General features: G+C 39.1%; 1 long non-coding RNA gene across 1 annotated transcript in view; it reads left to right on the top strand.

Annotated features, from left to right (window-relative positions):
• LOC144370580 (uncharacterized) overlaps nucleotides 1-18167 on the top strand; it is a 59713-nt gene extending 41546 nt beyond the window's left edge. The window contains exons 2-3 of the long non-coding RNA XR_013430494.1: nucleotides 5772-5889; nucleotides 17873-18167. This is a non-coding gene — a long non-coding RNA (uncharacterized LOC144370580). The remainder of the gene's footprint in view (nucleotides 1-5771; nucleotides 5890-17872) is intronic.
• The last annotated feature ends 5879 nt before the right edge of the window (nucleotides 18168-24046 follow it).

Raw genomic sequence — 24046 nt, forward strand, 5'->3', positions numbered from 1 at the left:
TGTGGGAGTGTGGGGAGACTGGTTATCAGTAATCCTAATTACCAGACAACTCTTTCCCCTTCTAGACTGGACTCGATCTGAATATTTGAAATTTACACCCTTCTGGAAGATCTAAACCATGTAATTCCCATACTTATACAGAGATCAAACTGTTGAGAAGTAACTTCTATACTGTATTAATCCATTTTCTATTGCCGATGACAAAATACAACATATTAAATTAGTTTTAATGAAAAGAGGTTTATTTTGGCTCATGGTTCTGGAGGAACAAGGTTGGGAGGTTTTATCTGTTCTTGTGGTTGTGCAAGAGATCTCATTGCAAGAGACAGGAAGTGTGAGTGTGTGTGTGTGTGTGTATGTGTGTGTGTGTGTGTGTGTGTGTGTGTGTGTGTGTGTGTGTTCTGGTCTCTCCCTCTTGTAAAGACACCAGTGTTCAGTCATGGGACCTCCAGCCTTATCTAACATGTGCCACCTCCTAAGGCCCCACCTCTAGACTCCATAGTTGAGTTTTTACCCTTCACACCTCATCATGGGGATGAAATTTCAACCCGTGAAGCCTTGGGGGACCATCGAGCCACATCCAGACCACAATACTTCCACAGGAGCATGAGATTCTTTCTTTGAGCCTAACATGTTAAAGCACGAAATCACTCCCCACAGAGGTTTGCAGATGGAGTCTGTAGTTTGCTTTCTTTCCCTGTGGCTTGAGACTGAGGATAAATTCATAAGTCAGATTTCATTTCTTCTGAAAGCTTAGTGCATGTGCTTTGAAGCAACCTCAATCTTCAGCATCATAAGTGAATCCTCATTTAAAAAAAAAACAACTAAAAATTTGTAGATGTACACAATACCTTTATTTTATTTATTTATTTTTAGTGCTGCTGAGGATTAAACCCAGTGCCTCACACATGCTAGGCAAGGGTTCCACCACTGAGCTACAAACCTAGGTCCAAATGCTTTTTTTTTTTTTTTTTTTGACATTGGTCAATCCAGTCTGAAATAGCCTGAGCCTTGTGCATTCCCAATCAGCGTTTCTTCATCTTATATTCAGTGGTGACCCAGAAATTGCTGTGTTCCAAATTCAGGCTCTACAGAATTTTAGTCCTTCCCTCTTTATGTTAAAGTTAAAATGTAAAGAAAGATTAATTCAATACAAGCCTCATGCGTTGACAATGCTATTCCCAGCTTTGCCATCTGGAGTTTTGGTAAATTAGATTTAGATTATCTTTTACAAACTGTAGTTCACCTTCAAGGAGGCCACGTGCTATTTTCTGTCTGTTTTCTTAATTACCTGTGGAGCTCGATTCGTCCTCTCTCAGCCTAGAACTGAATGCAGTGAGGGAGGTGTAAGCCACAGCTGATCTAGCCATCATTTACTAGCAAAGCAAGGTGGCTGAAATCCATGTGGTGCTGCCAACAGCTGAATTTTAGGGAGAAAAAAAAATAAAGTAAAAGCAGCTGTTCTTTGCTTCAGAAAATTGTATAGCTTTAGCAATTCCTTATTGCCTGGGTTTTCCGGACCCTCCACCCCTAAAAATCCCTTATAAATGAACCAACTCCATCTATCTGCATGACGTGCAGACTGATGAGTCATGCAGCCCAGAAAAGCACAATAGTCCTTTATGGGTTGAGAAGATGTAGGTGTTAAATGGGATCACAAAAGAAACTCCGTTCTTGCTTTCAGCTCAGCCTACACATCCTGGCTGTGAATTTCCGTGGTACATTTGGGTTCTTGGAATGGCACTCATTTTAGTCTTATGAGTCAAGGTTTATGTGCATTCATTGAAATGCTCCAGGAACAGGTGGCATACAAAAACAGAAAACAAGAGCAGGTGCACAGAGCAGTCAAACATTTTTTTTTCCCCTCCCAGGGAATGTGGGAGAAAGGAGAGAGGAAGAAATATGAACATCTTGGGAATTTCCTCTGGTTGTTTTGTGGACAGAGTGACATCCACAAATACAGGGCCAAATGGGAGTAATAAACCAACGGCGCTATAAATCAATGTAGTCCCACCCATTTGTCTTTTACTTTGAGGAGTTCCTGTGTTTTTCTATGGGAAAGTGATAGTATTGGTTTGGGGTCTCTCTCCAGTGTTAAATTACTCCACTCCCTCCCTGAGAAAATGTGAGTCATTCTGCACCTCATTCTTCCATTCATCTACTCTTGAAAGAGGAGTATAAGAATCATATTTAGGAATTAGGTATGAATGCACACATGATCATCAATGCATCAGGAGTCTGTTCACTGACCTTTCCACTCACCTTGCACATGCTTGACTCTTGCCTTGTTGGAAATGGGCTTCTGAGTCACCTGGTACACCAACATAAACATCCCAAATTCAGCTTAAGTCCTTGCCTTCCAGAAAGTCTTCTGACCCACACCTTTTAGACTCCTTTCTGTCTCTATGCATACCATATATATATATATATGGTATGTGTATATGTGTGTGTGTGTGTGTGTGTGTGTATATATATATATATATATATATATATATATATATATGATTGTTTTTATTTTTTACCTAGAACAAAAGCAATTCCAAATTAGGACGATATCTTTGGTAAATGCCTTATAGTCACATGACAGCCAACATAGTGTACACAGTGGGCTCCCCAGTAAACACTGATGAAGTGTGAGTCACAGAGAACAATTAGGGTTAAAAACATTGCTAGAGAGGAGGAGGGAGAAGCAGGAACATAGAAAAGTTGGGAAAAATTTTGCCTAAGGTTGTCCAGTGACCATTTGCTCATGAAATGTCTCCACCTGTTTTGGAAGTGAGTGGAATGTGGATTTCTTTCTATGGCCAACAGCTGAAGGATAAAAATATCCCAGCGGAAACCTCTCTTTCAGGTGTCAGTCGAGTCTTTGACCATTTGGGTTGCCTTCTTTGGGGCTGAATTCTCTCAGGAGTAGGCTGGGACTCAAGGGGCCCTGGTGGGGGAGGTGTGAAGAAGTCCAAGTTAGTATGGGACAGTTGTTCTCCACAATCATCCCTCTAAAGGCAAGTGTCAGAGGCTCCTGGACTCCTCCCAGGAATTTGGGGGATTGAGATGTCTTCCTTGACAGTGTGATGTTTCTGAAAGGAAGCAAGGAAGGAAAGTTCAGAGTCAATATCCAAGAGATATATTGTCACCCAGGAGAAACAGTCCTGAGAAACAGTGGTCTGAACATTGCCCTTCATCCTGGAAGCTTTGGCTTTGACAGTGAATAAATCTTGCTCCATGATGAGAAGAGTCTGGGCACAAAATTGGTGGCAATAGTGACCATGAACAGTATCAGAAGATAAAAATCATACGTCCATCAAAAACAGAGCAGTTATTGGTTGTAAGAGATGTAGACGAATGTATATGTGTACATATATATATATGTGTGTATGTGTGTGTATAGTTGAAATATACCATATGTGTATAGTATATGGTGTATATCTCTTACAGGAAATTAAGTAGGAGAGTAGGAAATGAATCAATCTGTAATACTGACATCTCTCCTGGATGACCTGCATTGGCTTATGTGCCCTGAAGAATAAATTCAAAGGGGCAGGTGTCCAGATTGCCCTGCTCCTCACATTAGATTTTGATAGAGGCCCAGTAGATCTTCATGGGCACATGTCGTGGTTCTGATCATGGAAGTTCGTCCCGCCAGCCATATTTCATGACACGTTGTCCTCCCTTGTTTTGTCATTTGAATTCCCCCTTTAGAGTACTACAAGCCTTGATTAAAGGAAAAAAAAAGTAAGCATATTACGATAGCCCTCTATGTTATTGTTTTTCAGGTTTTTAGAGCCTATTTTCTCCTAACATAATTCTCAGATATTATCTAATATTTCAAAATAAAGAAAATGTTGTGTAAAAGCAAAACAATTATTTTACTTCAATCTCTTCATCCCCACACTGTTTTCTCATTGAGAACCACCACATAGATGCACATGGAGTGCTCTATGTGGGGAGGGACTTTATCGAGTTGGCCACTGTTTCCCCATCTTCTGGAAGTATCTGGAGCCTAGGAGGGGCTCCCTTTTGTTCTTTGTCCTGGATGACATGGCTGTGACTGTGACTCTGGATTAACATGCAGCATGATGAAAAAATATTAAGGGACAAAATCTTTGGGGATATTTTAAATACAGAGAAGCAGAAGCAGTGGTACAGGGCAGTGTCTTAAAAAGATTTTCTAGTCTTTGCCAGTTGGTATTTTCCAGGTAGGGCTCAGAAAGCTGCTCTTGGCAAAGGAGGTATGAAGTCCATACGTTTGCAGAGAGCAGGAGGGAGGGTAACAGTAATGCGCCATCAATGGCCACATAGCTGTACGACTGTGGTCAAGGAATAGGTAAGGGGTCAAGATCAGGTCATGGGCAAGCAAGAGGGGAAATATCTACTATGGGATGGAAGTGAATCAGAGGACATGACTTTGAGTGAAATCCAGCATCTGTCCCCCTCCTCAAAACATCTCCAGTTGTTTCTCATCTCCTTACATTGGAATCCAAAGCTTCTTCCAGCTGGCTCTGGCTCCAGCCTCACAGTCCATTCTTCTCTCTCTGCTTGGGTTCCAGCCATGCTCTGTGCTGTTGATTGAAAACACTGAATCCCCTCCACCTTGTGGCCTTTGCTTCTGTACCTCCCTCTGCTCAGAAAGCTCTTTCCCCAAATACCTGCTGGACCTCTCATTCACTCTGGGCCTTGATCGGACAGATGTCACCTTCCCAGAAAGGTCTTCCCTTGGCACCACATCTAAACCACTCCTCTTCTCCTCTTACTCCTCTCAGTCTGCTATTTTTCTTTGTGATAATTCTCACTCCCTGACTATGAATCATCCATCTATCTATCTATCTATCTATCTATCTATCTATCTATCTATCTATCTATAACACACAAGCACACAGTCACACATTCCTGACAGGGACACAGCCTGAGAATTGCATCGTTAGGAGATTGAGTCATCGTGTGAACATCAGAGTGTGCTTACCTGAGCCTGGATGCTGTAGTCCCTGGCACACTTATGTGGTCCTCTCCTAGCTACAAAACTCTCCCGCAAGTGACTGTACTGAATACAGTAGGCAATTAAATTGCATGGTGAGTATGTGTGTGTCTAAGCATACGTAAACATAGAAAAGGTCCAGTGAAATGCTAGATGATAGTAATTTTTCAGCCCCATTGTAATCTTCTGGGACTCTTCAGGTATACTGCCCATTGTTGACCAAAGCATGCCTTGGTATGTTTGTTGTTTCTCCCCTGCGTCAATGTGAGCTCCTTGCTATATTGCCAGGTCCTAGAAAAGTGCCAGACTCATAGCAGGCTTGTATTAAATGTTTGTGGGACAAACGACCAAAGCAGATACAGTTTAGAATGCAGGCCTGGCTGTTTATGGGTTGTGTTTTCCCAGGGAGATTACTTACTCTTCCAAACCTGATATTTGTTGTCTGTAAATTGAGTTGATTCCACCTATCTCAATAGAGTATAACAAGGACGGTGTACATACAAGCCACTGGAACAGTGCCTGGCACACAGGAGATGTCCAATAAATGATGGCGATGTTTCTGGCTTGCTTTAGGATATTAAAATGCCTGCTCTTTGCTTTTTATAGTTTTGAAGGGTTTTGCAGCCTGAAGCCCATTCTGTGACTTTTTCCTGAGCCAGGAGTGCAAGACATAGCGATCTCCTATTCACAAGAATGATGGAAATGCCAGTTTTGGTGAGATACTCAGAGAACAAAACAACAATAGTAAAACCAAGTCTTTGGTTTTTCTTTAATAATAGCACACCATTTTTTTTCCTAGTAAGGAGACCTTACTATCCTTATGGAAAGAACGCGTGTGTGTTTCATCTCTAATCATTCTCTGGAAGATCTGGCCTGTGATACACCTTGTCCTTTTTGAGAGCAAAACTCTTCCCAAGGTAAATGCAATTGGACATGCATTTATTTCTGTCTTACTTGATTCTTGGTTGGGTTGGAGGATGGTAACAATTGGGAAGTATGAAGGAAAAACATCTAAGAATAAAAATGACTAAGTCAATCAATAATGCATTTTTTTCTAAAGAAACAGTGCTTGAAATTATGACTGCAAAGACCTAGTTTATGTAAACCACCATTTCTCTATTTAAAAAAAAAGACTCATGAAGAAAGTCTAATGGATAAGTAAAACAAAATTTATGTCCCTAAATATACCAGTATGTGCCAGAGAAGATTAGTTGTTTTTTTCTGAAAAGATCATGCAGCATTGCATAGTTTGTGTTTGTTTATATGAGAGTGTAGATCTTGGGACACTAGCACATCAGTCATAAGAGTTACTGCTTTCCTTTAGCATAAATGATAAAAAGAAAATCTTTAGTGAAGTAGTTTTGGGAAAAACAAAGACAAAATAAATAACAAGGGCAAGCTTGCTGTAGGAAACAACATGATAAATAATTGATCTACAAAACCCCCTTTTTCCCCCTTGCTTTTGTTAACCCAGAGTCTCTCTACCTTTGAGCTATATTCCCAGCCCTTTTTATTTTATTTTCAGACAGGTTTTCAGTAAGATGCCCAGACTGACTTTGAACTTGGGATCTTTCTGCCTTGGCCCCCTAAGTTGCTGCAACTATAGGTGTACACCACTATGCCAGGCTTAAAAATCTTGCAACTAGAGAAATCACTGTGCATGAGATTCATGCTTTATTTAAAAAGTGTGTTCATTATTTGCTAAAAGTATTTTCACGTGAATGAATGATGGTTTTCTGGATGATTAACCTCTTGATGATTAACCTCTTCACTTATTTCATTTTTCTTTCTCATGTTGTCCAATTGTAACGTTGATTTTATTTTGTTTTTCTTCTGCTTCTTGTATCCCAAAAGTAGGATTCATTTATCTTTTGCTTATGAAAATGATATCTGGGTCGAGTCCTGGATTGAAATTCAATTATTCGTTAAGCATCTGCTAAGTGAACGAGGTGTGATGTTGGCTGGACTGGATTGGATGCGGTGTGTGACTTTAGGTAAGCCACTGCTTCTGTAAACCACCATTTCTCTATTAAAAAAAAAAAAGGGCTCCTGAAGAAAGTCATGCTTCTCCCTGCTTCCATGATTTGCTTTACAGGAATAAGATTATTGCTGATGAAATTATACATTAAAAAGCATCTGTGTAGCCAAAAATGATATGATACTAATGTAGCAAATTACAGAACAGATGATTCTTGATTTAGTATATGCTATAGAGAAAGAGGTTAAAGTTAAGAATTGCAAATTGGATTCTGTTCTACAATAAAAGGGCAGCTGTCAGGCTAATCCCTGGAGCCCTCAGAAAATGAAAAATGGGTGTCATAGACCTGGCACAGTGGTGCTTTCTCACAGAGGCCTTGTTCTTCCAAGCCTCTCACCCTACTGGCCTTCAGAGAATGTGTGTCTGATTATCAAGCAGGGCCTCTTGCCCTTTTGGTTCCCTGCCCAGGTCCTGAGAGCTTTCAGTATGGAAGGTGCCTTGACTTAAGGATAATAATTCTCAATGTTAAGTGCTAAACTTTTATTTGGGGTGATGTCATTGTGAAAAGTCAAAGCTATTCATGAAAGGTGAACTAATAGATGACACTTGCTTATGGCACAGTTGAGACTTGAATCCCAGCAACTCTAGAGCCCTACCCTCAAGCAGCACATTACATATTACACATCTTCTGCCATGTCAGCAGGGCTTATGTCCCTGTGGTGAGACCTCTGCCCCACCTACCCAGTCTGGCTGTCTGATGGGACTATGCCTGAGTTCTGGGAATGTGGAACCTGAAGCCAGGGCATGACTGGGGAACTATACTGCCTTAGTCCCCTCAAGTCACTTTGGAAGAAGCACTGGAAAAATACAGTGCAGCAGGAATCAGTCACACACCAGTGTTACTTAAGCATGGATAACTCAAATATGGAGAAATTTCCCAAGGACATTTGTGCCCATCTTATTTGATCCATCTGATTTTACATTTTTGAGGGTAGATGGCAGGAATTTGTTTGTAGGTGTTGATTATTTCCACTATCAATCAATTTTTTTTTGTGGAAGATAAACCCAAAATGTGCATTTGAATAGGTAAGGAAATTTTTTATTTGGGAGGGTACTGGAAGAGTTGAACCTAGACACATATACATGGAGATTTGGGGGCATCCGTTTGGTGGAAGCTGAATTAGCTGACCTCTGAGACCTTGGTAGATATTGAAGGAGTGTGTTGGGCTACTGGACTACTCCAAAATCAAACCTTTCTGTTAGCAACCATAAGTAAATCTACTGATTGCATTTTTTTTCTTCCTTAATCTTTAAACCTTCAGCAAATATTTATTAAGGGTCATGGTTAGGGATGATAGCTCTTCTCAAGGACAGAGAAACTATGGCAAATGCCCCAACTGTCTTCATTTGTTCCTGCTGCTCTCCATACAGAACAATTGGATTTCCACCCAACACAACACCTTTATTCAGGGACTTGGAGACCCTGTCATTGAGATCCTAAGCCAGTTCTCTTTCAATTATACCTCACAGTCTACAGTCAGAGCTTACATAGTAACAAAGGTTTTCTTCATAGCAATGCTTGTTACAATGAAAACTAACAACCCAAAGAGATTTCGTTTTTAAATAGTCTTTCAACATAAATAATACTTCAAAGTGCATATCTAACAAGTGATTTCAGAAAAAATATGTAGATTATCCTGCTGGCAGCCTCTTCCCAGAGGTTTTGGCGATGTGACTCTTTTGTTCTTGGAACATTTGGGCTCAACACCTGCTGATCAAGTACATATTATATGCTGGGTATGGCTTAGATGCTGGGGCTACAACAGTGAGTAAGACACTGAAATCTCTGCCTTCACAAAGGGGGAGAAGCAAAGAGTAAATAAATAAAAAGATAGTATGCTAAGAAGAAAGGCATTTTTGTATAGTTATCTAGGTTGTCCACTGCACAGGGTGTCACGGGCTAAGGGAAGGCATGACATTATAAACATCAGCTTTGTGCATGTATTCCTATAGTGTTCTTGCAGCTGTTCTTGGGAAAGGGTGTCTTTTTAAATTTGTACAAAGACACTTTATGAGTTCATGGTAGGTCTGTCAGTCATAAGTGAGCCTGTGAGGAATCTAGTGTAGACACTCAGGTAAAAGATGATGGTAGCTTGAACTGGGAAAGTAGAGTGGGAATGAGGCAAAAATCTGGTTTAAATTCTGTATATATATTTTGAGAAGAGTTGGAAGAATTTGCTATGGATTGGATGCAAGTTGAAAGAGAAAAAGTACAGTTACAATTGCTACCAGCTACAACTGCCTAAGCCACTTAAGAATTGGGCTGTCCTGTACTGAGGCAGGAAAGCCTTGGCAGGAGCTGGTGTAGGAGCAGCAGTCTGGACAATTGAAGGACGAGATGTCAGCTGGGGATCCATGTGGAGGTGTTGCAAAGGCAGCTGAATAAATGGGTCTGCAGTGCAGAAAGTGTTCTAGGCCAAAGATAACAAATTATATAATTTTATGAAAGCTATTTTGAGCTCTAGTTTGTCTTTTAGTGGATGACAGTGTTGGCAAATACGTATATTTTTTCTTTGCAATGATGGGCATGGAACCCAAGATTGCTCTACCACTGAACTACATCCCCAGCTCATATTATTTTTTTATTTTGACACAGGGTCTTGCTAAGTTGCCCACACTGGCCTTGAACTTGTGATCCTCCTGCCTCACCTTAATGGATGGGATTATAGGCATGCATCACTGTTTCTGGCCAAATTGAACTTTTGTAAAATAAAAAAATAATCCTATTTTCTTTTTTTTTAATTAAATTTTATTTTGGTACTGGGATTTGAATCCAGAAGTGCTTTACCACTGAGCTACATTCCCCAACCATTTTATTTTTTTATTTTGAGACAGGGTCTGAGTTGATTAGGGCCTCACTCAGTTGCAGGGCCTGGCTTTGAACTTGCTATCCTTCTGCCTCAGCCTCCTGAGTCACTGGGCTTATAGACATGCACCATTATGCCTGTCTGGTTTTCATTTTTATAAATCCAAGTGTCTATATATTGGTTAACATCATTATTCTCTTATTTTCAGTGACAGTTCACCTATACCTCAAATTATAATGTGATATATAAGTAGTCCTTAGTCAACCTTAAAAAAATAGGAAAAATAAAAAAGCTTTAGCTGGACTTGGCAGTACAAATTTGTAATCCCAGAGACTCAGGAGGCTGAGGCAGGAGTATCTTAAGTTCAAGGTCAGTCTAGGGAATTTAGAAAACTCTGTTTTAATATAAAAATAAGAAGGGCTGGGGATATAACTCAGTGGTAGAGAGTACCCATAAGTTCAATCCTCAGTCCTAAAAATAAATAGTTGAAAACCAGTTTTATTGAGATATAATTCACATATCATATAATCTACCCATTTAAAATCCAGTGGTTTTTAGTATATTCACAGAACATTTTCATCTCCCCCTAAAAGAAACCCTATATCCACTAGCGGTCATTTCCTAGCTTCCCTTCCCTCCATCAGCCCTAGACCACTAGTAATCTACTTTCTGTTCCTAGGAATGTACCTGTATCTATTCTGGATTATTTCAATAAGTGGAATCATACAGCATGTGGTCTTTTGCCACTAGCTTTTTCCATTCAGTATAATGTTTTCAAGGTTCATTGGTATCATAGCACTGGGGGCTGGGGATGTGGCTTCCTCGTGGTAGAGCACTTGCTTAGTGTGTAGGAGGCCCTGGGTTCCATCCACAATCACTGCAAAAACACAAACATATTTTGGCGTCTATCAGTTCTTTGTCTTACATTATTGCTGAATAATATTCCATTGCAGGGTATACCACCCGTCCTTAATCCATTTATCAGTTGATGGACAATTGTGTGATTTCCTATTATGAGAAATGCTACTAGAAATATTTGTATGCACCTTTTTATGGATACATGTATTTTCATTTCTTGTGGGACTATACCTAGGAGCAGAATTTCTAGGTCATATGGTCACTAATTTTTAAAGGAATTGTTAAATTGCTTTCCAAAATACAAGTTGATTTTTAAAAAAATCTTATCTATCCTGCCAGATGTGTTAGTACATGCCTGTAGTCCTAGCTACTAAGGAGACTGACGCAGGAGGATCACATGTTAGAGGCCAACCTGGACAACTTAGGGAGACCCTGTTTCAAAACAAAAAGAGGCACAAAGGTGTAGCTCAGTGGTAAAGTGCTTGCCTAGCATGTGTGAGGCCCTGGATTAGATCCCCAGATCTTACTCCCTGCCAAAAAGCTACCTGCAATGCTTCCATTCTCTCTTATAGTTTGTCAATAATTTACACATTTCTCACTAACATATTTTTGTTATATGTACACACATACTCTTTGCAAAATTCTCACCTTAATCATGTTTCAAAAATATTAGAATGGCAAAGTTGTCTATTTTTCCCAGTCAAAAGAATCTTTAGAGAACTATCTCATTTTTTTTTGAGATTACACAAAATTAATGTAGTTTAAAATGTTTAATTTAATTTTTATTTTATTTGCTTTTTGAATAGATAAGAGTCCTGTGGTTCAAAATTCTAGAGGTACTAAAGATACATGGTGTATTGTCTCCCTCCTACCTCTGCTAGAAGTTTCTCTCTGGAGGCAAACAGCGTTACCTATGTCTCCCATAGAAGCTTCCAAGAAAGATGTTTTAAACGCAATTTTAATTTGACGAGAATAACTTTAAAAAACGAGTACAGCAGAACACAAGGGCTTTGGTTAATGAAAATCAGCATAGCATAAGCCTCAGTGATGGCTTTATTTCAAGGCTGAATGGCAATGAAGGACTTAGAGGTTTAATGATTGTCTTAAGTAGCTTCAAGACATATTCAAAACAGTCTATTTCTCTTTAACTTTTATTTTCGCTTGAGGAATCAATCCTTGACCCACCCCTTTCTGCTTATTTCACTTTGTCCACGTTCCAGACACACAGAATCTGCTGATTTTTATCTTCTCTAACTTTTCTGCTTCAAATGTCTTACTTTATGGAAATTATCTTCAAAACTCTCAAAGGCTGGCACCTGTCCCAAATCTCATCTCACACCTTGTTTTTGCGTGTGTGTGTGTATGTGGGGGAGCATACTGGGGATTGAACCCAGGGGCACTTACCACTGAGCCACATCCCCAGGCTTTTAATTTTTTATTTATATTAATATTTTTATGGTTGTAGTTGGACACAATACCTTTACTTTATTTGTTTTTATGTGGTGCTGAGGATAGAGCCCATGGCCTCACACATGCTAGGTGAATGCTTTACTGTTGAGCCACAACCCAGCCTCTAATTTTTTATTTTGAGACAAGGTCTCACTAAATTGTTGAGGGACTCACTAAGTTGCTGAGACTGGCCTCGAACTTGTGATCCTCCTGCCTCAGCCTCCTGAGTCACTTACCACTGTGCCCAGCTTCTTGTTGCTCTCTTCTCCTTCCATTGCATTAAGCACTTACTTCTTTCAGGACTTGCTGTAGTATGTGTGTATTTACTAGTTCATTGTTTGGAATAATTTGTTCTAGAATAGTGTACCATCTAAAACAAGCTTGAGCAAACTAGAGCTCCAGTCTTATTTTTGAATGGCCTTGTTTTGAGCTAAGTATCACTTTAAGATTTTTAAAGGGTTGTTTGAATTTTTTTTGAAGCAAAGAAAAACATGCTGCAGAGACTCTGTGATGTGTGAAACCTTAAATACTATTGTATGGCTCTTCACAGAACATTTGACTGATTCCTGATTGTAACAGTCTCCAAAGCGTGGTGTGTGTATATTCCAAGTAGTGTTCAAGACAATCTGCTAGGATCTTAATTATTTATTCCTTCTCAGTTATTTATTGTGTATGTTTATAAAGTATATAAATTTCAGTACAGCAGTGTCTGTGTATGATTTATAAGTTAGTATATACATCCATTAGGAATGAAGCTCCTACTTTTTAAATAATGAGCATTGTGATAAAAACTGTGGAAGCAACTGGGATTAAACTACAATATTTATGAGTGTAAGCACCATTTTTTCTCCTATATTCCCATCACACAATACACAATAATTATAGTTTTTTTTAAATGATGATGGCAGCACACTTATAACATTTATTAAGTATCACCAGCTGCCCGGCCTGGAAAGATGAGGTGGGTTCAAAGAAGCTGGCTGCAGCAATAACTAAGAAAACGGGGAAGAAACCATGCAACACACAGGTCAAGGACAGGACTACTCAGTGTACAGCTGTTCTGGTTGGGTCCTTTAGTTACAACGACAGAAAAGCTGACTAAAACAGTAAGTTTCCTGGAAGGGTTTCTTGTGACCTCTTGGAGTCAGAATCGGTATACATGAATTTACATATCTTACTAAGCAAATCATTTCAATTCCATGAGCTCAATTTCTCATCTATAAAATGAGAAACAATAGTATCCTAGGAGGTGGTTTCCAATATGACATGTATGTAAAAATGATTCACACTCTAAGGTCTATAAAAGACTAGTCTTTCTTCTTTGGTCACATGTAACTATGTAGGGACGTGCTTCTTCTGTTCTCATGGTTTTAACTATGACTTTATCGTGGTTTGCTTATCATGGTTTGCTTGGCTATTTAAAGGATGTTCCCTCACTTGGGCATAGAAAGGAATCAAAAGCCAGATCTAAATTTGACATTCTGTTTCTAGGCTTCTATAAATCTTAATTTATTTGGTCCTCATCAAAAGTACACCTGACTGTTACCTGCAATACAGATTTAAAACAGAAAAAAAAAAACTGTAGTATTTTTCAGTCTCTCCTGCACACATATGACTGGAATGTTGAAGAACACGTTGTATAAATTGTCATCCATCAACAGTAGAACTAGAATGGATGTTACTGTTCAGATTTTTTTTTTTTTTTGGTATCAGGGATTGAATTCAAGGATGCTTCACCACTGAGCCACATCTCTACCCCTTTTTGTTTTTTAATTTTTAAACTTGTTCTAATTAGTTATACATGACAGCAGAATACATTTTGATTCATTGCACACAAATGGAGCACAACTTTTCATTCCTCTGGTTGTACGTTTTTTCATTTTGACACAGTGTCTCTCTAAGTTGCTTGGAGACTCACTAAGTTGCTGAGGCTGGCTTTTAACCTGTGATCCTCCTGCCTCAGTCTCCTGAGCCGCTGAAATTACAGGCATGTGCAACTATACATGGCTACTGTCCAGATTTTGCCAGTGTAACTCCTATGCAACACTCTTAAAACTAAATCCTTCAAGATTCTTTTTTAAAACTATAGCTCTTCAAGCTTATTTTATATTAAATTATAAAATAAAACCCAAAACACATACCACATTTTCATCTTAAATAGTACCATTCATATAAAAATACCAGGACCTTAAACTAAACCTGAGGTCAAACGTTTTTGAAGAAAACAAACCACGTCAAATCATTCTTACAGAGTCCTGAAATTTTTGCCATGGACTCTTGGTCTTCCTCCTTCCCTACAAGTGACTTCTGGCTTTTTTTTCTACTGCTTTTTGCAGGAGAAGCAAGGTCATATTTTTCTTTTAATGTCCGTCTTTGTGCTACCTCCAGTTTTAGGGACTTATTTAGAAGATCCCAGTGTATGGAATGCATTTACTGAAGCTTGTAAATATTTATAGCTCTCCCTTTCCTCTTTGCCGATAGTCCATTTAGCAATGAATCATGCTTGCCTCGTGACAAACGTTCTCTTTTGACTTGAGCCATTATTTCAATATTTCATCGCTATTTAATTTTACATGAATCTGTCTTGTTTTTTTCCAGCCACATTTTAGGGACTTTAAAGGCCAGGTGACTTGCTCATTTTTGAGTCCCACCACAGGGAGCAGAATTCTTGACCATAAGCAGCTTTGAGTTTTAAATCCAGCTCTGTTCTTTGCTCCTTGGCTAGTTTAGTTACTCTGATGAGCCTTTTTCCACATCTGCACATGAAGATGATAATATTACCTTATGTGTTTTTTAAAAGTATTTTTTTAGTTGTAAATGGACCTTTATTTTCTTTATTTATGTGTAGTGCTGAGAACTGGCTCAAGGCTTCAAGGATCCACCCAGGTCCTAACCCTTCCAAGGAACAAGTCAACTATATTATGAAGCTATGGCATTTTTTGTTGTCTCAGTAAATTTCCTTTAAGTAACCAGTTCTAATCTCTCTTTCTTATAATAAAGAGATTGGGAGGTGAAGGTGAAATGGGATCCTGTGTCATCCTGATTCTTTGACTCTAGGGATTCTCTTTAGCCTGAGGGTTTTGTGATTTCAGTCAGTGCTACTGAGCAGAGGGGGATATGGGCTTGCAATGTGTTTGGGGCACTTTCAGGCATTTTGGAATGGGATGACACCCATATTCTTAATGCAGTAATAGATTTAATTCACAACAAAAAAAATTATGTAATTTGAATGGGATTAAGGAAGGAAACAGATGAACTTAAGACCTGGTGAATGAAATATCTGAAACTCCAAGTAGATTTTTAGTGAGTACTGAGCATATGATAAGAATTGTTTTTAAAACCCTAAGGATGGTCTTTGGTTGTACAAATGGTAGGAATGTAAGTTTTTTTTTTTTTTTTTAAGTAGGTTGCACTGGCAAAATCTGAACAGTAGCTAGACATGATGGCAACTCAGGAGGCTGAGACAGGAAGATCACAAGTTTGAGGCCAGTTTAGCAATTTAGAGAGGCTTTAAGCAACTTAGTGAAACCCTGTGTCAAAATAAAAAAATAAAAAGAGCTGGGAATATAGCTTCATGGTAAAGCACCACTGGGTTCAATTCCCAGTGGAGGAGAGGGGTAGGTAAGAATGTGTATTTGAATAAATGGTCAGTGTCTCAGTAGTGATGTTGGTGGAACAGACAGAGTGGATATGTGGTATTAGATCAATGTCACATCATTGCATCGTATAGGAGAAGTTATAATATTATTAGACAGTTGCTAAGAGCACATTACAGGAAAGATATTAACTGGTTAATAGAATCAAAAGAGCTGAAGGCACTTTCAGAGATGATCTGGCCCAACTATTCGTCGTCAGGCAAGGCAATGTCTAAATCATCCTGGACAGGTGTCATTTACCTTTCAAAGTACTCACAAAGGACAGAGTCCTCCACCTTTTTGGTAGCCTATCTGATTGTTTAATCATCCCAAGAGTCAAAAAGAAAAGAAAAGGAATGAGGAAAGAAATAAAGAAACTCACTGGGAAGGCCTCAGATAAAACTCAGAGGATGAACTTTAGATTCTTATTTTCTTTTCCTTAACCAACTGGAAATTGGTGCTTGAGGCCGTGGTGTCATGTTGGTGAATATCAAAGAGTGAGGACAATGTTTCCCTCTTCCTGCACGTCTGATTGTCCCTCTTCCTGCACGTCTGTCTTCTCTGTCTAAGAGGACCATGGGTTCCACATTCTCTACCAATACCGAGCACCAAGCTCTGTGACAGGAGCTGAGGAAGAAGTGATGGATTAAATGCATCCCTGCCTCCTTTAGTCCACTGATAAAGTCCAGCAGGGGGAACAGACAACTAGAGAGAGAGATGGTATTTACTAGGTAGGATGGCAAGTGCAGTGATGTTCAGTATAAACACGAGAGTGTGTATCACATGCTGGAATTGTGTCAAATGTTTCAGGCATGTGATCTCATTGATTCTCACAATTCCCCCCACAAGAAACTCCCCTTAATCATTAATTTCCATTAATTTTTTTTGTATAGGGGATTGAACCCAAGGGAGCTTAACCTATGATTCATGTCCTCAGCTCTTTTAATTTTTTATTTTATTAAAAAAATATTTTTAGTTGTAGATGGACATGATACTTTTATTTTATTTTTTTATTTTTATTTCAGTGGTGCTGAGGATAGAACCCAGTGCCTCATACATGCTAGGCAAGTGTTCTACCACTGAACTATAACCTCAGGCCTTATTTTTTTTTTTTTATTTTGACATAGGGTCTTGCTAAATTGCTTAGGCCCTTGCCAAATTGCTGAGGGTGGCTTTGAACTTGCAATCCTCCTGCCTCAGCCTCTGAGGCTGCTGGGATTACAGGTGTGGACCACTGCACCCAGCCAAATTTTCAATCCTACACATAGTAAAATTAAATTGCCCACAGATGCATTAAAATTAATTTTTTTATAATTGGAAATCATAATCCAGAGCTTATATTTATTTTTCAAATAAATTCAAATGCTCCTATAATTCACTTATTACTTTTCTCTAAAGAATAGAACTCTAAGAACAAGTAATTTATTTCAAAAGTTACTGTAAGTGCTGTATTTCTTGTTCAATATAAGATTTTACGTGTGTCCCACATCTAGGACCATGAGACTTAATAGGTTAAGTGGAAACTTTTTTTTTCTGGTTGGAACTTTCTTTGGCTTCAAAAAAAGAACCTTTCTTTCTGCCAATGATTTGGAGCAAATTTCTGATCAGTCTTACTAGTCTTGTTTTTAAGATGTGTTAAATAAAAGGAAATCACAAAGAAAGCAACATTAAGTAAGCTTCTAAAATGGAGTTAGGATCTGGGCGTGGTGGTACACACCTGCAATCCCAGTGACTTAGGGGGCCAAGGAAAGAGGATCACACATTTGAGGCCAGTCTCACCCATTTAGCAAGACCCTGTCTTAAAATAAAAAAATAAAAAAGAGATGGGATTTCAGCTCAGTGGTCGAGTACCCAATGGAACAATCCCAGTAGCACAAAGTCAATCAATCAATAAAAAATAAAGCTGTCTGCTTTGATTCTTCTGGAGCGTCTGAGTATCTTGTAGCTCCAGCCTCTACCTATCAACAGTTTAGTCAAGTAACTCTTTTAGTCAGACTAAGAAAGAAAAAAGAAAGGAGGTGGTTAGGAGGTAGTTGAGAAAACAGGACTTATACATGCCTCAGGCTGCTTCCTGGAATGTGAACTTCCATCATGTCCACCTTTTTACTTGTAGGTGTCTGAAGCAGCCGGATGATGGGATGATGACATCGTGCCCAGAGACTGAAGATACAGATCAAGAGGTTTTAAGACTCTTGTGAGCATCTTTACTAAGTACATCCTTTTCCTTTTTTTATCTTCTATCTTCAAGTAGCCCTATTTTTTCTCAATATTTAATAGTGCAAATAACCTCCCATTTTCCCTACCTTCCTAAGAACACTGATCCAGAGCTATCTGAACCTGTGTCTCCTGAATTGCAATTCCTAAGACCCCCCCAAATAAAAGTTGTTTTGTTTTGATTTTCACCTTTACACTTTTGGAGTTTGAATTAATTGATAAATATTAAGGAAGTATTTAAAGCTTTAGAAATCCCTTTCTCTCTTGCAGGCTTTTTAAGACCGTTAAGTTTGTGTGGGTTTCAAATTCTATTCTGAAAGTCAAAAACTTTCTTCCTCTTTCATGCTAAGTAATTTTAATTCTTTCTAAGGCAAATGGGGTCCTTGGGTTGATGAGGGGAAATGTCACATGGAGAGTAAAGAAAAAAAAATAGCACTGGTCTCAACATGTCATCTGTCTTTTACAAAATAAATGGATAGACATAGATACTTACATAATTATTGACTTTGGGTCAATGCACATCCTCATCCAAAGATTATATTTTACCTAGAGTATATTATGCCCCTCCTCCTTCCTTCTCCTCCTCCTCTTTTTGTTATTTTTTTTCTTTTTTTAAATATTTATTTAAAGTTGTAGATGGACACAATACCTTGATTTTATTTATTTATCTTTATGTGGTGCTGAGGATGGAACCCAGGGCCTCATTTGAGCAAGGCAAGCACTCTGCCACTACAACCCAATCCCAGCCCCTTGTTCTTATCTTATTCTTGTTCTTGTTTTTCCCCTCCCCCCTTCTCCTCCTCCCCCTCTCCTGAGGTTGAACTGAGGGGCACTGCAACACTGAGTTACATCCCCAGCCCTATTTAGTTTTTATTTTGAGGCAGGGCCTTGCTTCATTGTTGAGATTGGCCTAGAACTTGTGATTCTCCTGCCTCAGTCTCCTGAGTCACTGGGCTTCTAGGTGTTACCACAGTGCCCAGCTAGAAATGATTTTTAATCCTGAAAAATATAGATTACTTATAATTGTGAAATTTCAGGCATCAATGTATTGAATAAATTTTTTTCTATCAGTTTTTCTACTCTACTGAATCTGTTGAGCTAACAACATCCCACATAAAGTTGTTACTTTCTGTAAATTATTTTTCAATACGAATTACAACTTATATATACCATTAATAGGCAATCATTGCTTTTCTACATTTCTGCATTTGACTCCCTAAGTATCTATAGCATATATCTGTATGATTTTTGTTCTCTAAAGGTAGTAGTTATGCTGATGCTAATGATCCAGAATGCTCATGAAGATAGTCTCTGATTACATTTCACAGCAAATGTAAAGCCATACTTCTTTCTACTTGAGTGTATTGAATGGCAAATGGTGTGAATGGTAGGGAAGACAGCTGGGACGACAAGTGTGGGCAGTCTGTTCCCAGAGTAGAATAGAAGTCCACCATTGGGGAAAGAGATGCCTCTTCATTACCTTCACTGTGTTGCTGGTTGTCATTTAGCACTCAGGCTCCTAAGCTGAGACTACACCAACATACTACCAAAAGACAACAGTGAGTTTGGATCCTGAAACTTCTATTTAGTGTAAATGCAAAAGTTATTGAAGGTGTGTTAGTTAGCTGGATGGCTGTCTTTTGGGACACCCTGGGCCAGGTGTCCTCCCTTCCCCTCCTACCGTGGTTTTAAGTGGCACTTGCTGTGCTGGCTGCTATAGTCCTTCCTCTCCTGAGCTTGGGCAGAGGGTGTTGAGAGGGCAAGATGGTTGTTTGGAAGTACTCATTGCTCTCTCTCAATCTTTGATAGAGTTTTCTTACTTCCTGGAGAACAGATTTGGGCACCACTTGAAGTGACCCAATACAAAGTCTGAGACAGCTGTATCATTATGCCTAGAGATTGTGTTAGGGAAAGCACAGCTAGGCAATAACTTGCTTTTTCTCAAAACCCAGAATATATATTTGTATAAACATATTTCTCTCTGCTTCACTGCCTCCTGTCATATCTTTTTCTATTTATCATTCTCCCCCTGTCTATCTTTTCCCTTTCCCCCTCTCCAAAACCTGATAACCACATTACAGGATGCAGTGAATATATTTGCATGCCAGGCAGCATGAGAAACAGCAGATGTGCTACAGGGCGAGGAGGAGAGTTACAGTGCACACTGTGTCCTGCTGAGTAGGATTGAGAAAGTTCACTGTTATCAGTTATAATGTGCTCTACCTACAAGACAGTCTGCTTCATCATTGACCTGACTGGTGACTTAATTTCAGTGGGACAGGCAGCACTCTTTAGAACTGAAATAGCAAGTGCTTTAATAAAAGCACCATTCTGAGACATTATTCACAGACCTGGGGGGAAAAAGCAAAACAAGCAAACACACAAACAGAAAACCCTTTAGTTTCCTCTCTGAAGTTTCATGAATTTGTTCTGTCTTCTTTGGTGGGTGATGGGGGTGCTGCATACAATTAGCTATGCCTGACTCCCAGTGGGGTTTCCAGGATCTTTTGATGATTCACTTAAGATCCTTGAGGTCCCTGGTGCCTGAAGGCTCCTTGGTGTGAATTGCATTAGGAAGAGAGGGGAGATGGAGATGGAGAGGGAGATTTTTTTTCTCTGTCGTCTGTACCTCTATTGAGTCTAAAGATAATGCAGCCATCCAGAAGGGAATTTTACAAAAGGGACTGACGTCATCGTTGCTTGGAATCAGAAGGTACAGCTTTACCAGTCTGTAGCATAATTCCATTTGGGCCAGGTAATCACCATGATGACACCAGGCTGCAATTTGTCTTCTAAAGCACAAAAGGAAATGAAGGCTTTAACAATATATCAAGGCTTGAGTTGTCCCTGAAATGTAATTGTGACATCCAAAACCGAGAACACAGCGTGCTGCAGAACAGCACAGTCTAGGTGCTGGTGTTTCCATTGGCAAAGCTGCCACCTCTGCTTCCGACTCTCTGTTCTTGCCACCCGGACTCCAGACAGTGACAATGACACATTGCGCTGCATGGTCATTTGTTCACAACTGTGCAATCTTTATGGTTTAGGCAAAATTTGAATTGTTTTTTAAGATCTATGCTATGGAAAAAAATGACTTAGCAAAATCCAGTTTCAGAATAGTACCACTCACCATATGGGAAACAAATTCAGCTAAAGGGAAGGCAAGTCTGAAATTTACCTTCAAAGCCCAACATATTCTAAGCCAGTCTTAACCTCTGGCTCATTGGATGTTGAATCATCTCCTTTATATCTGATTAAATCTAAAGTGGAGTGGTCGGCAGAAAGTCTTGTTAGAGTGTTTTTCTTTCCTTGTGTATTAAATTTGTGTAAATAGAGATGAGTTTCAGTGTTTCCCACAACCGGAACTCTGTTTTATTTGTGTTAGCTTGCTTGGAAAATTATGTTCTCGTGACCAGGAGGAAGGAGTCAATCTTCACAGTGGGAAGGGTGGGAAGAAGGAACAGGAGGAATGGTGAGAAGGGTGTGGCCTTGAACTGAGCAACCCAGATTGGCCCCAGTCAGGGCCAGGCAGAGTGGGCCAGGCCCGACCTTGGGATCTTGCAATGGTTCTGCCCAACTACTTCATTTTGCCCTAGGGAGCTATAAACCTTCAGAAGCAAATATTTATCAAGCATTTCCTATGTGCAAAACAGAGAGAGATGAAGAGAGGCAACAAGGAACAAAAATAAGGAAAAATATGTACATATTTGGCAATGATCACTTACAAGGTCATATTTTTCACAGGAATGGTACAGAATAAAGTGCTTTCCAATGTTTTTGAGCAGGAGCCACATTTATTATCCTGTTGCATTTAAATTTATTAATTCAACTGTATTAAATGTATTAACATACTAATTCATAAAGTTAAACTACCCATGCATATGCACATATTTATTTAATAAGCCGTTACATGGTTTTATGTGACATAATCTTTATATTACCTAACTGCAGTTAATATGGGGAATGGTTCTAGAATTAGCTTAAATAACCTTTCTAAAGCCTTAGTCAGACATTGCTATGAAAATCATGTCTGCTTCATCCCTTCATGTCCTCAATTCCTTTTGTCCAGTTGGCAATATCACATTTGCTGATATGCTCTACTGTTACCTGTCACATAACATGTTGAGTGACCTCTAATATCAATACTTAGGGAGATCCTCATGTGTAATAGTTACTTGAATCATTTTTTTAACTGAGGAAATAGACATTTATATAAAGCTATTATGAAGCCAAGAATGCTTTTCTTGATCAAACAATGACATATATTTGAAAGTAGCAGAAAATGTCTGGGTAACACTTATCTGATATAGCTTGAATCTGGAATTTCCCTCAGAGATTAATGTTTTAAAAACTTACTCCACACCCAATGGCACTTTGGAGAGCGGGTGGAATGTTCGAAGAGGTGGGGCCTAGTGAAAGGAAGTTAGGCCATTGTGGGGTATGCGCCTGCAGAGGACAGTGGGACACCCACCTCTTTTTGTTTCCTAGCTACCATGAATGAGCAACTCTTCCACAGTGTGCTCCTACCATGTTTTTCTGCCTTGCTACAGGCAGAAAAGCAATAGAGCCAATGGACCATGAACAGAAACCATTAGCCAAAATAAATCTTTCCTCCTTGTAAGATTATTATCTCATATATTTTGTCACATCAATAATAAACTAACATAATATCATTTGGCTTAATGATCATGAAGGGGAGCGTGTTGATTCACAAACTACTGTAACATCAGACTGCACAGAACAAGTGCTCTTGAAAAGTTTTGAGAAGGGATTTTACATTCAGCTGGAGACTGAGGGATCTCTTCATTGGATCATGAAGAATTTCTCCTTCTTGAATAGCATTTGTATCCCAAATAAGCTTTCTACTCTTTCTTTTTAATGATTTTTTTTTGAGAGAGGGAGAGAGAGAATTTTAATATTTATTTTTTAGTTTTCAGCGGACACAACATCTTTGTTTCTATATGGTGCTGAGGATTGAACCCGGGCCGCACACATGCCAGGCAAGCACGCTACCACTTGAGCCACATCCCCAGCCCAAGCTTTCTACTCTTAAGGCAGTACCTTACCTGCCCCCTGCTCATCATAATTATATTTAACCTAATAAAATGGCACAGTGAAAAGAATTCAATATAAAATGTGTTTCCCAGGGCAAGGCAGAATTCTTTCCTAAGCCTAGATGGTAGTTGACGCCTTGGAGTCCCAGACCAGCTTCTAGAAGCATCTAGCATCCATGTGACCTGACTTAGCCCAAGCTGGTTGGTACAAATTAATGCTTGATCCAAGGGAACTTTCTTAATTTCCTAACTTGGAGTTTGAAATTTGGGCTCAAAAAGCACAGAGTGTGGGAGTGTTGGGAGCTGAGTCACATTGATGACAACTTTCAAAAGAGGAGGATCATGGACTCATCTTGGAGTTATGTGGACTACTCCAGTATCAGTCCAATAACTCTCCACTCCTCCCCCCTTTTTTCCTTAGGGTAGCCAGAAGCAAGTTCTTCACAACCCCATGAACCTTAATTATGTAAGTCTTTGGGGGTAGGGGAGTGGACTATCTTGTTTTGGACTCTAAGTTATAACCACTGAAAATTTTAAGGATTCTTAAGATTGAGAGTTGTAGTCCACACATGTCTTTGTCTTAAGTAATTATAGAAGTTGTATTAACCCAGGGGGAATCTGAATAAGTACTTACAGTCTCTGACCAACCTTGTTTTTTTTTTTTTTTAAGAGGTGGGTATGAAATTTTGACCCTTCCTAACTTTCATTAAACTTTCCTATGTGCAGAAAATTCCTTCTCTGTCTTCATAGAAAACTCGTTTAGTGACTTTGACCAAGTTTATCTAGCTAAATGCCATTTTATAGGGAAACATGCTTCTTGTTTCCTCCACTAACCATCATGCTATCATAGCTAGTCTTCGAAGGGATGAGTAAAATAAATAATAATAATTATTATAATTGCTCTGTTTAAAGCACAAATGTTGGTGAATGTTACAATGTATAGAAGTGCAATTTTTCAAAACCAGTATGCAGTTGCACACATATCGTAGTGATAACCATATAATAAAAATAAAACAAGT

Source organism: Ictidomys tridecemlineatus, chromosome 14, assembly GCF_052094955.1.
Source record: "Ictidomys tridecemlineatus isolate mIctTri1 chromosome 14, mIctTri1.hap1, whole genome shotgun sequence".
NCBI lineage: Eukaryota > Metazoa > Chordata > Mammalia > Rodentia > Sciuridae > Ictidomys > Ictidomys tridecemlineatus.